The sequence below is a fragment of the Rutidosis leptorrhynchoides genome, chromosome 5 (genome assembly GCF_046630445.1).
Source record: "Rutidosis leptorrhynchoides isolate AG116_Rl617_1_P2 chromosome 5, CSIRO_AGI_Rlap_v1, whole genome shotgun sequence".
NCBI lineage: Eukaryota > Viridiplantae > Streptophyta > Magnoliopsida > Asterales > Asteraceae > Rutidosis > Rutidosis leptorrhynchoides.
The window spans coordinates 331,164,416-331,173,898 of record NC_092337.1 but is presented as its reverse complement, the minus strand read 5'-3'; positions in this window follow the sequence as shown (position 1 = coordinate 331,173,898).

Here is a 9,483-nt window from a genome sequence, read left to right as displayed (position 1 = left end):
TTTGAGCTTCAAGTGTGGTAGTCTGACTGAGATTAATGATTTTGAGGCACATCTGTTTCATGCTATAGTCACAGGAAGGAATATTGATTTTGCACGTTTATTCTTCAATGAACTCTTGGTTCTCACTGAAAAAACTCCAAGAGATCATAATGTGCCTTTTATCAGGTTCTTAAGTTTAATGTTTGAACAAGCTATGACTCCTGCTTTATATGATGGGCTTAAAGTGTTTCGTGTGTGTGAGTATACCTTTATTCCAGAATGTAGTGTCAGAATGTTTCACAGCCACATTGTGAATGATCAAGAGGGTGCTCTTACTCCTACTATGATGCATTGGGTCAATCTTGGCCGTGCAGACCAACCTACAGATTCTGAGCAATCGGAGTCTGCAGGGGCATCTTCTGCAGAATATGAGTAATCAGGGTCTGCAGAAGATCACAACAATTTGGTAAAAAAGTGTAGACTGGCAGGGACACCTTAGCCCTGTGTTGCCTTTGACAACCCATACCGCCCACCCCATAAGGACTAAGTATGCCGGGTGAAACTCCTCCCCCCAATACCCAACAGTTGGCGCAGACCAGAATTGAACCTGCACCCCATATTTGGTAAGGGTATCCAACAGTGGGCCCGGGGATCAAAGGAGGTGGGTACCAACCAAGTTACTGCCTAGTTGGTTACCAAATTACCAAAGATCACAACAATGGTCAACAATCTTTAGAATCTGAGCAATCAGATTCTACCCTCACACAAACTCCACCCCATGTTGTTACACAAACAGAGCAGGCTGAAGACATGGATGAGGAAATCCCACCTCATTCTAACCCATCTTCACCCACTGCTACTGAGCAAATTTCCCACTCAACCCACCTTATGAACCCACCAGTTCATACAGAGAATACCACCATAACTAAAACTTTACTTAAAACCTTAGATAATACAGCACTTGTGGATTCACCTCAAAAATTCACTAGGAAGAGTGCTGCACGTACTACTCCATCACCTCTGCTAGAGGTTGGTGAGAGGAGTACTTTGACCCAACCTGAACCTGGTAGGATAGTTAACTTGGATACCCACAGTACAGTCACTGAAGAAACCCACTCAGTTGACTTACATGAAGAAGTCCCAATCCTGGACTCAACTAACCAAATCCAAAAACCAACTGAAATGGCCAAGCCAACTTTTACACCAGACTTAAGTCTGCCACTACCCACCCAAAATGTTCCATCCTTACATATTCTTGCACAGGCTGCCAATATCACACTCATGTCACAGGGTGAGATACAGGCCTCAAAATCTTCTATGTCCAAAGATCAGCTTTCTTTACAACAGGAAGGCTATGAGGACATACCAACCTTACCCTCATCCACTGGCACTACTTCTCAGACTGAGGCACCGGTCACCATGGTTGGTCTACATTAGGCTTTGGCCAAGTTGACTAAGGAGTTTGATGACAAGCTTTCTGTTGTGCAGTCTAAGATTAATAATCTTAACTTTGATAATAATTTTGTTTCTAAAGATGAGTTGCTTGAGGTAAGGAGGTTGGTTGGGGATATGCAGGGGTTGACTAGTACAGGTGGTTCAGGGTCTGTAACAGAGATTAATCAAAGGTTGACTGAGCTGGAGAAAAGAATGGTTGGTGTTGATGAACTGAGACATTGTTTTGCTGGGTTTGCTTCTAATATTTGTTCCCTCAAGAATCAACAAACTAAGATTTGGAAGTTCATATCTTCTCTGCCTTTAGATGATGTCAAAAAGGGGGAGAAAAGAAAGAGATCAGATGATGCAGGTATTGCAGATGCAGGTATTGCAAGTGTTGAGGGGGAGCAATCTAAGAAGACTCACATTGAGGGGGAGCAACAAATTGAGGGGGAGAATGTTGTTGATAAGGGTACTGGTAACAAGCAGGGTGATTCTAGTAATATTTTGGTTACTGCTACACAAAGAGCAGATGGTGATCTCAGGGCTCAGATGAACAAGAGGTTCAGATTCAGAAGATATGATGGTGATGTTGTGAAAGTTGAGGTTGAAAAATCTGAGTTTGAAGGTGTGATTTTGCTGTTAACAATGGCACATTTTCCAGACAGAAGGTTAAGAGTTAAAATGAATCAAATTGTTCGTTTAGGTTTTTGTGAATGGAGAGGCATAGCTGTTTGTATCAAGGAGTATGCAGGGGATCAAGTTATTGTGAATGAAGTGTTAAAGAGAGTGTGCATGTTGGTTCATTTGGTGTTTGAAGAAGGATTCATCAGTATTAAAGATTATGAAGTGTTTTGTGAAACGTTTAACCTGGGAATGAAGAAGAGAAGAGTTAAGGGACATATTGAAAGATATGCTGTTCCTGAGCATTTGGAGTTTGTTGATAACAAGTATGTTGAATACTTGGATGGCTTGATGATAAAGACTACTGGAAATCAAAAGATGTTGATTAGATGTGATCAGTTTGAAGAGGCAAGCATTGATATGTTGATTAATCTTTTGTCCAGGTGTGAAACAGAGCAAACATTTCCTTTCAAGGTGCAATTGTTGAAACACTTGTATAGTAAGCTGAACATGTTGAAGAAAACTCATCATATGAAGAGCAAGTGTAAGCTTATTGAAAAGGAGTATGCTAAGGTGGTTAAGTAGGTGAACAGATTGTTTTGACATCATTAGATAGGGGGAGATTGTTGGGAATAATAATCTGATGAGTCAAAAGTATTTTGCAGATTTTAGAATCTGGAGATTTAGAGTCTGAAGTTGCAGACTCTGGAATTTACTGAAGTCAACGGTTGAAGTTTTATTGAAGCCAAAGCTAAAGATTATTCTGGAGATATGCTTAAAGTTTAAGAAGATATGTTTTGAAGATTCAGTTTTATCTCCAGAGTTGACTTTTGAATTAATAGCTAATTTGTTTGGTTTTTAGTTTATCTTTTCCTTATTTATAGCGAAGTAGTTTTGGAAACTAAATCTTCAGATTTGGTGTTTATCTGTATAAATAGGGACGTATGGTTTAGTTTGAAGATGTACTTTTTACACGATCAATATCATTAGTCTTCTATTCTATTATCGTGTTCTCTCAATTTCTGCACTAATAATTCATATTTATTATTTAAGTGAGAGTCTGGTGTTCATAGTTCAATTACTGTGAACTAATATCACGCCAGTAGCTATTTTGTTGAAGGAGTATTGATTGTTAATTTGATTAGGATTATTTGTTATGGAATTGATGAATGTTTGAGAAGTAAGTAACGACATACCTAATATGCCACGTGTTCTTTAGGATCGTAACCCATAAAGATCTTTTTAATTTGATGATCGTTATTGGTTTGTTCTGGTTCCATCGACATTTTGAAATGTGAATGCATGTTACTGTGATTACATATATAACTGTACATTTTCATCATGTTGTTATAGTGAAAAGATTACCTTTGCAAAAAATGATGAATTTGCCCTCACATGTGAAATGTCCCGTTCATAACAATTATAAACGTTTCATATTAATTGATTTCTTTGCGAGGTTTTGACCTCTATATGAGACGTTTAACAAAGACTGCATTCGTTTTTAAAACAAACCATAACCTTTATTTTATCGATAAAGGTTTAAAACCATAACGTAGATTATCAAGTAAAGATAATCTAAAAGATAACGTTTTACACACGACCATTACATAATGGTTTACAATAATATTACACATCGATTTAAATCTCCGAATGCAGTTTTTAAACAATATATTACAAGCATGCTGACTCCAATTCTTGTCCTTAAATTAGCATGCAATAACGGAAGCTCTTAATAATCACCTGAGAATAAATATGCTTTAAATGTCAACAAAAATGTTGGTGAGTTATAGGTTTAACCTATATATTTTTCAAATCGTAATAATAGGCCACAAGATTTCCTTTCTCATAAATAGCCAACTGTATAAAAATCATTCATATCTTTGAACACCTGGTAACCAACATTAACAAAATGCATCTAAAATATCCCCAAAACAGAACCACTCGTCTGTAGAGAAAAATCGAAGTACTAAAGCAGTTCAAATTCTCTGACTGGGGAGTGTCAAAGCCCGTAGATCTACCTTTAGGATTCGTGTCAATTAGTGGCAATTATAATAAACACTAATTCATGGGCTACCAAGTTCAACAAGGGCGATATCAGGTATAGCAATTCAACATAGAATGTAGTTTCAATTACTTGTGCCTATTTTCTAAAACATTTATAAAACTGCATGTATTCTCATCCCAAAAAGATATTAGATAATAAAAGTGGGACTATAACTCACTTTCACAGATTTCTATGAAACAACCCAACCCGTATTCCATACGATAAATTTTTTTTTTATAATAATAATACACATTTACGCGCCAATTAAATGTGTAAACCATTTCACACGTTTCGTTAAAACATACATCAAGTTTAGTGTTTACAAAAGGCACGAAGGCCATTAATAAATGTGATACAAGTTTGACCTTCTACAAATGATAGTTTATAACCCAAACGACACATGAGCATGGTTTGGGACTAAACTACCCAAAACGTTAGGCCAACATCAAAAAGCCAACACCACAAGCACTCCCCGACAACATAAGCGGGAGACCACTAGTCCAAACGTATGCCCTTACCCTTGTCCAAGCCGGAACCTATAAAATGGTAAACAACGAGAGGGTAAGCAAGGCTTAGTGAGTGCAACAATTATACATACATATATATAACCTACTTACTTGCAAACACTTACCAAATCCGCATACATACTAGTTACATAATTAGCATACCTTTCACATGTATAACGCTAAGTACCACGACAACAAGGCTAGTATAACAATAGCATATAACACAATAATACAATATGCTAAAATACAAGTATAACGATGATGTTCACAACATCTATAGTACTCAAAATCTCAAGGCTAGCCTAACGAATGGTATCATCAACATCGAACTTAAAACCCATTCGCCTATAATAATGTGGTATCGTCAACACCGAACTTTAAACCCACATATGAGGTATCGTCAACATCGAACTTTAAACCCTCATCCAACGTCACTACTATAGTCGTATGGCATCGTCAACATCGAACTTAAATTCCATACGTTTATACTAATGTGGTATCGTCAACAACGAACTTTAAACCCACATATATACTCTAGGGTACGGTATCGTCAACAACGAACTTTAAACCCTTACCCCACAAATAAATAAATCATATATATACATATATAATTATTCCACTCACCTTGTCACAAGGATGATGATCTAGTACTTCCGAGCTTCAACGCAATGTACCTAAATCATTAAGTGCACATTCAATTTCACAACTAGTGGGATTAACCACAATACTCCCACTTGAGCATTTAATGACCCAAATTGCATTAAATGACTCAACTACTCACAACCGCCCATAAATGGCCAAGTCTTGACTTAAATCACTAAGACTAGTGAATCAAGGTCTATTAACTTCAATTAACACAAAACTTAGGGTAATCCATACCCATTTCATCTAATTAGGTCAACTAGTACATTTTGACCCATTTTACATTACTTAGACTCATAATCAAGTCAAACTTACCCATTTACACTTCTTTCATAAATCTTAAAGTGCATTAGTGACTAACACACCAATTGGCACTTACAACCTCAAATCACAAGTCCAAAACCCTAGATTATGGCTATTAGGGTTTCATTACAACAACCTAACCCAAATTCACCCATTTTACTCCCAAATGGGTCATACAAGCTTCTATTAACCAAAACCCTAGCCATAATCAATTAAAACTCGAAACTTAGAGTTAGAACTTACCGAGACTATCACCACGTAGCTAGAGTCACAAGGAACAACTTTAATACTTGCTCCAAAGATCGAATCACAAGTCTTGAACTCCAAATCTCCACTTTAATCCAAGAGAGTTTTGTGTTTTTGAGAGAATAAATGGAAGAAATTGAAAAAGAAAATGAAATAGAAGTGATAAGTGGCTGAGAATAAATCCCACAATCTGATCCATATGCGAAATGACCATTTTGCCCTTGAACAAACCCCTTTACAAGCTGGAAATCGGGTCTGAACCCAGACAGGTCGCGGCGCGACCCCAAATGTAGCGGCGCGACATATCGAAGGAAAATGAATCCTTCTTAACCCAACTTCTGATCTTGATTTGCTTTATGTGTCGCGGCGCGACCTTCTATGCCGCGGCGCGGCATTTAACTAAGTTTTCGAGCTGTCTTAATACTTTTTCTGAAATTGGTTAGCGTTGTTTATCGCGGCGCGACAAAGGCCTCCGCGGCGCGGCATTAGCCGTCACCTGACCACTTCGACTATGAAAAACCAAATATCGATTTATACGACTTTTAAGCTTCGTTCACGCTTCTCTTATACACTAAACTCCAACTTTAAGCCCCACAAGACTTAATACCTCACCTAAACCATGTGTATACTCGTACACCTATACATTCTCATGCGTAATATAACAATTAACACTTTGAAGCGTTTAAACACATATACGAGCAATACATAATGTTCTAAATCAATAAAATAAGTACCTTAAGATACGTACGGGAAAACGGGATGTTACAACTCTCCACCACTTGAATCGGAGCGCGTCCTCGCGATCCAAGCCGCGTGACAAGAAGGAAGATAAACCAACACAAACTCTTCGGGCTCCCAAGTGAACTCGGAACCCTTACTACGACGCCATTGAACTTTAAAAGTCCTTACCTCTTTATGTCTCAACCTTTTGACCTTCTCATCAAGTATGGCAATCGGTTCCTCAATATATTCCAACTTATTGTTTAGATCGATCTCGTCTAAAGGCACCCAAGATGAATCATCTGCAAGACACTTACGGAGGTGGGAAACATGAAATGTATTATGGATCCCCGCAAGCTCTTCGGGTAATTCCAAACGATACGCGACTTCACCAACACGAGCTAAAACCTTAAACGGTCCAATAAACCGAGGAGCTAACTTTCCTCGTTTCCGGAATCGAATAATACCTTTCCATGGCGAAACCTTAAGCATCACCATGTCGCCTTCTTGGAACTCGATCGATCGCCTACGTCTATCGGCATACGACTTTTGCCTATCTTGAGCCTTCTTTAAATGTTCCCGAATCAAATCGATCTTGCTATTGGTCTCTAAAACCAAATCGGTACTCCTGATCTCTCTTTGACCCACTTCTCCCCAACAAACGGGAGTTCGACACCTACGCCCATAAAGCATTTCGTAAGGTGGCATCCCGATACTAGTATGATAACTATTATTGTACGAGAATTCCACCAAAGGCAAATGCTCATCCCAACTACCACCGAAGTCAATGATGCACGCTCGTAGCATATCTTCCAAAGTTTGATTCGTACGTTCGGTTTGACCATCCGTTTGAGGATGATATGCCGTGCTCAACTTCAATTGCGTACCCATATCTTCATGAAACTTTTCCCAAAACTGAGATGTAAAACGGGTATCTCGATCCGAAATAATAGATATGGGAACCCCATGTCGAGAGACCACTTCCTTGATAAACAACTTAGCCAAGGTCTCCGACGATATCGCTTCTTTAATGGGAAGAAACAAAGCGCTTTTTGTCAATCGGTCAACTATAACCCAAATCGAATCGAATTGGGTTCTCGCCGTTTTAGGTAACTTTGTAATGAAATCCATGGTAATGTGCTCCCATTTCCATTTCGGGATTTCTAACGGTTGTAATTTACCATACGGCTTTTGGTGTTCGGCTTTTACTTGCAAACACGTGACGCATTGCTCAACATACTTCACAACATCACGCTTCATGCCCGGCCACCAATAATCTTTCTTCAAGTCAAGATACATTTTCGTCGCGCCCGGATGAATGGAGTATTTTGACTTATGTGCTTCATCAAGTAGCACTCGTCGGTAATCACCCATCTTAGGCACCCACACCCTTCTTTGAAAGGACAACAACCCACGCGGACCCATAGTAATAAACTCCGATTGGCCCACGATTCGCTCCGTATGCTTGTTGTGAACATAAGCCTCTATTTGAATCTCACCAAGCTTTTCAAGAAAATCGTTGGTAATAATCAAACGTAACGACCCCACTTTTATCGTCGGATGTTGACTCTTTCGACTCAACGCATCCGCGACCACATTCGCCTTACCCGGATGATAAAGTATTTCACAATCGTAGTCTTTCACCACATCCATCCACCTACGTTGGCGATAATTCAAATCTCGTTGATTAAAGAGATGTTTCAAACTCTTATGATCCGAATAAATCGTACACTTGACACCATACAAGTAATGGCGCCAAATTTTCAACGCATGCACTACCGCCGCCAACTCAAGATCATGGGTCGGATATCTCGTTTCGTGTTCTTTTAATTGTCGAGAGGCATAAGCGATGACTTTACCTCTTTGCATTAGAACACACCCGAGTCCATTTAAAGACGCATCACAATAGACCGTCATGTCTTCTACACCTTCCGGCAACACTAACACCGGAGCTTGACACAACTTCTCTTTTAACAATTGAAAAGCAATTTCTTGCTCGTTCTCCCAATTAAATCTCGTGTTCTTTCTCGTCAACTTCGTCAATGGAGAAGCAATCTTAGAAAAGTCTTGGATAAACCGACGATAATAACCGGCCAATCCGAGAAAACTTCGGATTTCCGTAGGCGTAGTCGGTCGTCCCCAACTCTTCACCGTCTCGATCTTCCCCGGATCTACTTGAATACCATTCTCATTCACAATATGACCAAGGAATTGAACTTCCCTTAGCCAAAATTCACATTTGGAGAACTTTGCATACAACTTCTCCTTTCGTAGCGTCTTCAATACTTCACGCAAATGATGTTCATGTTCGTTCATACTTTTCGAGTAGACTAGTATGTCGTCAATGAACACTATTACCGACTTGTCCAACATAGGTTGGCACACTCGGTTCATAAGATCCATGAATGCTGCCGGTGCATTCGTAAGACCAAAGGGCATAACTACAAACTCGTAATGCCCGTAACGCGTTCGAAAAGCCGTCTTCTCTATGTCTTCCTCACGGACCCGCATTTGGTGATAGCCGGACCGTAGGTCGATCTTAGAGAAATACGTTGCACTTTGAAGTTGATCAAATAAATCGTCAATCCTAGGTAATGGATAACGATTCTTGATCGTCACTTTATTCAACTCACGGTAATTAATGCACATACGCATACTACCATCTTTCTTCTTCACAAATAACACCGGAGCGCCCCATGGCGAAGCACTCGGTCGAATAAAACCCTTCTCGAGCAACTCTTGGGTTTGATTTAACAACTCTTGCATTTCCGTTGGTGCTAAACGATAAGGAGTTTTAGCAATGGGAGTAGCTCCCGGAACCAACTCAATACGAAACTCAACCTGTCTTTCTGCCGGAACACCCGGTAATTCGTCCGGAAAAATGTCTTCGAATTCACTAACAACCGGAATTTCACGAATAGGTGGTGGCTCATTGCGAGTATCAACAACATGAGCAAGGAAAGCCATGCCACCGGTAACAACAAA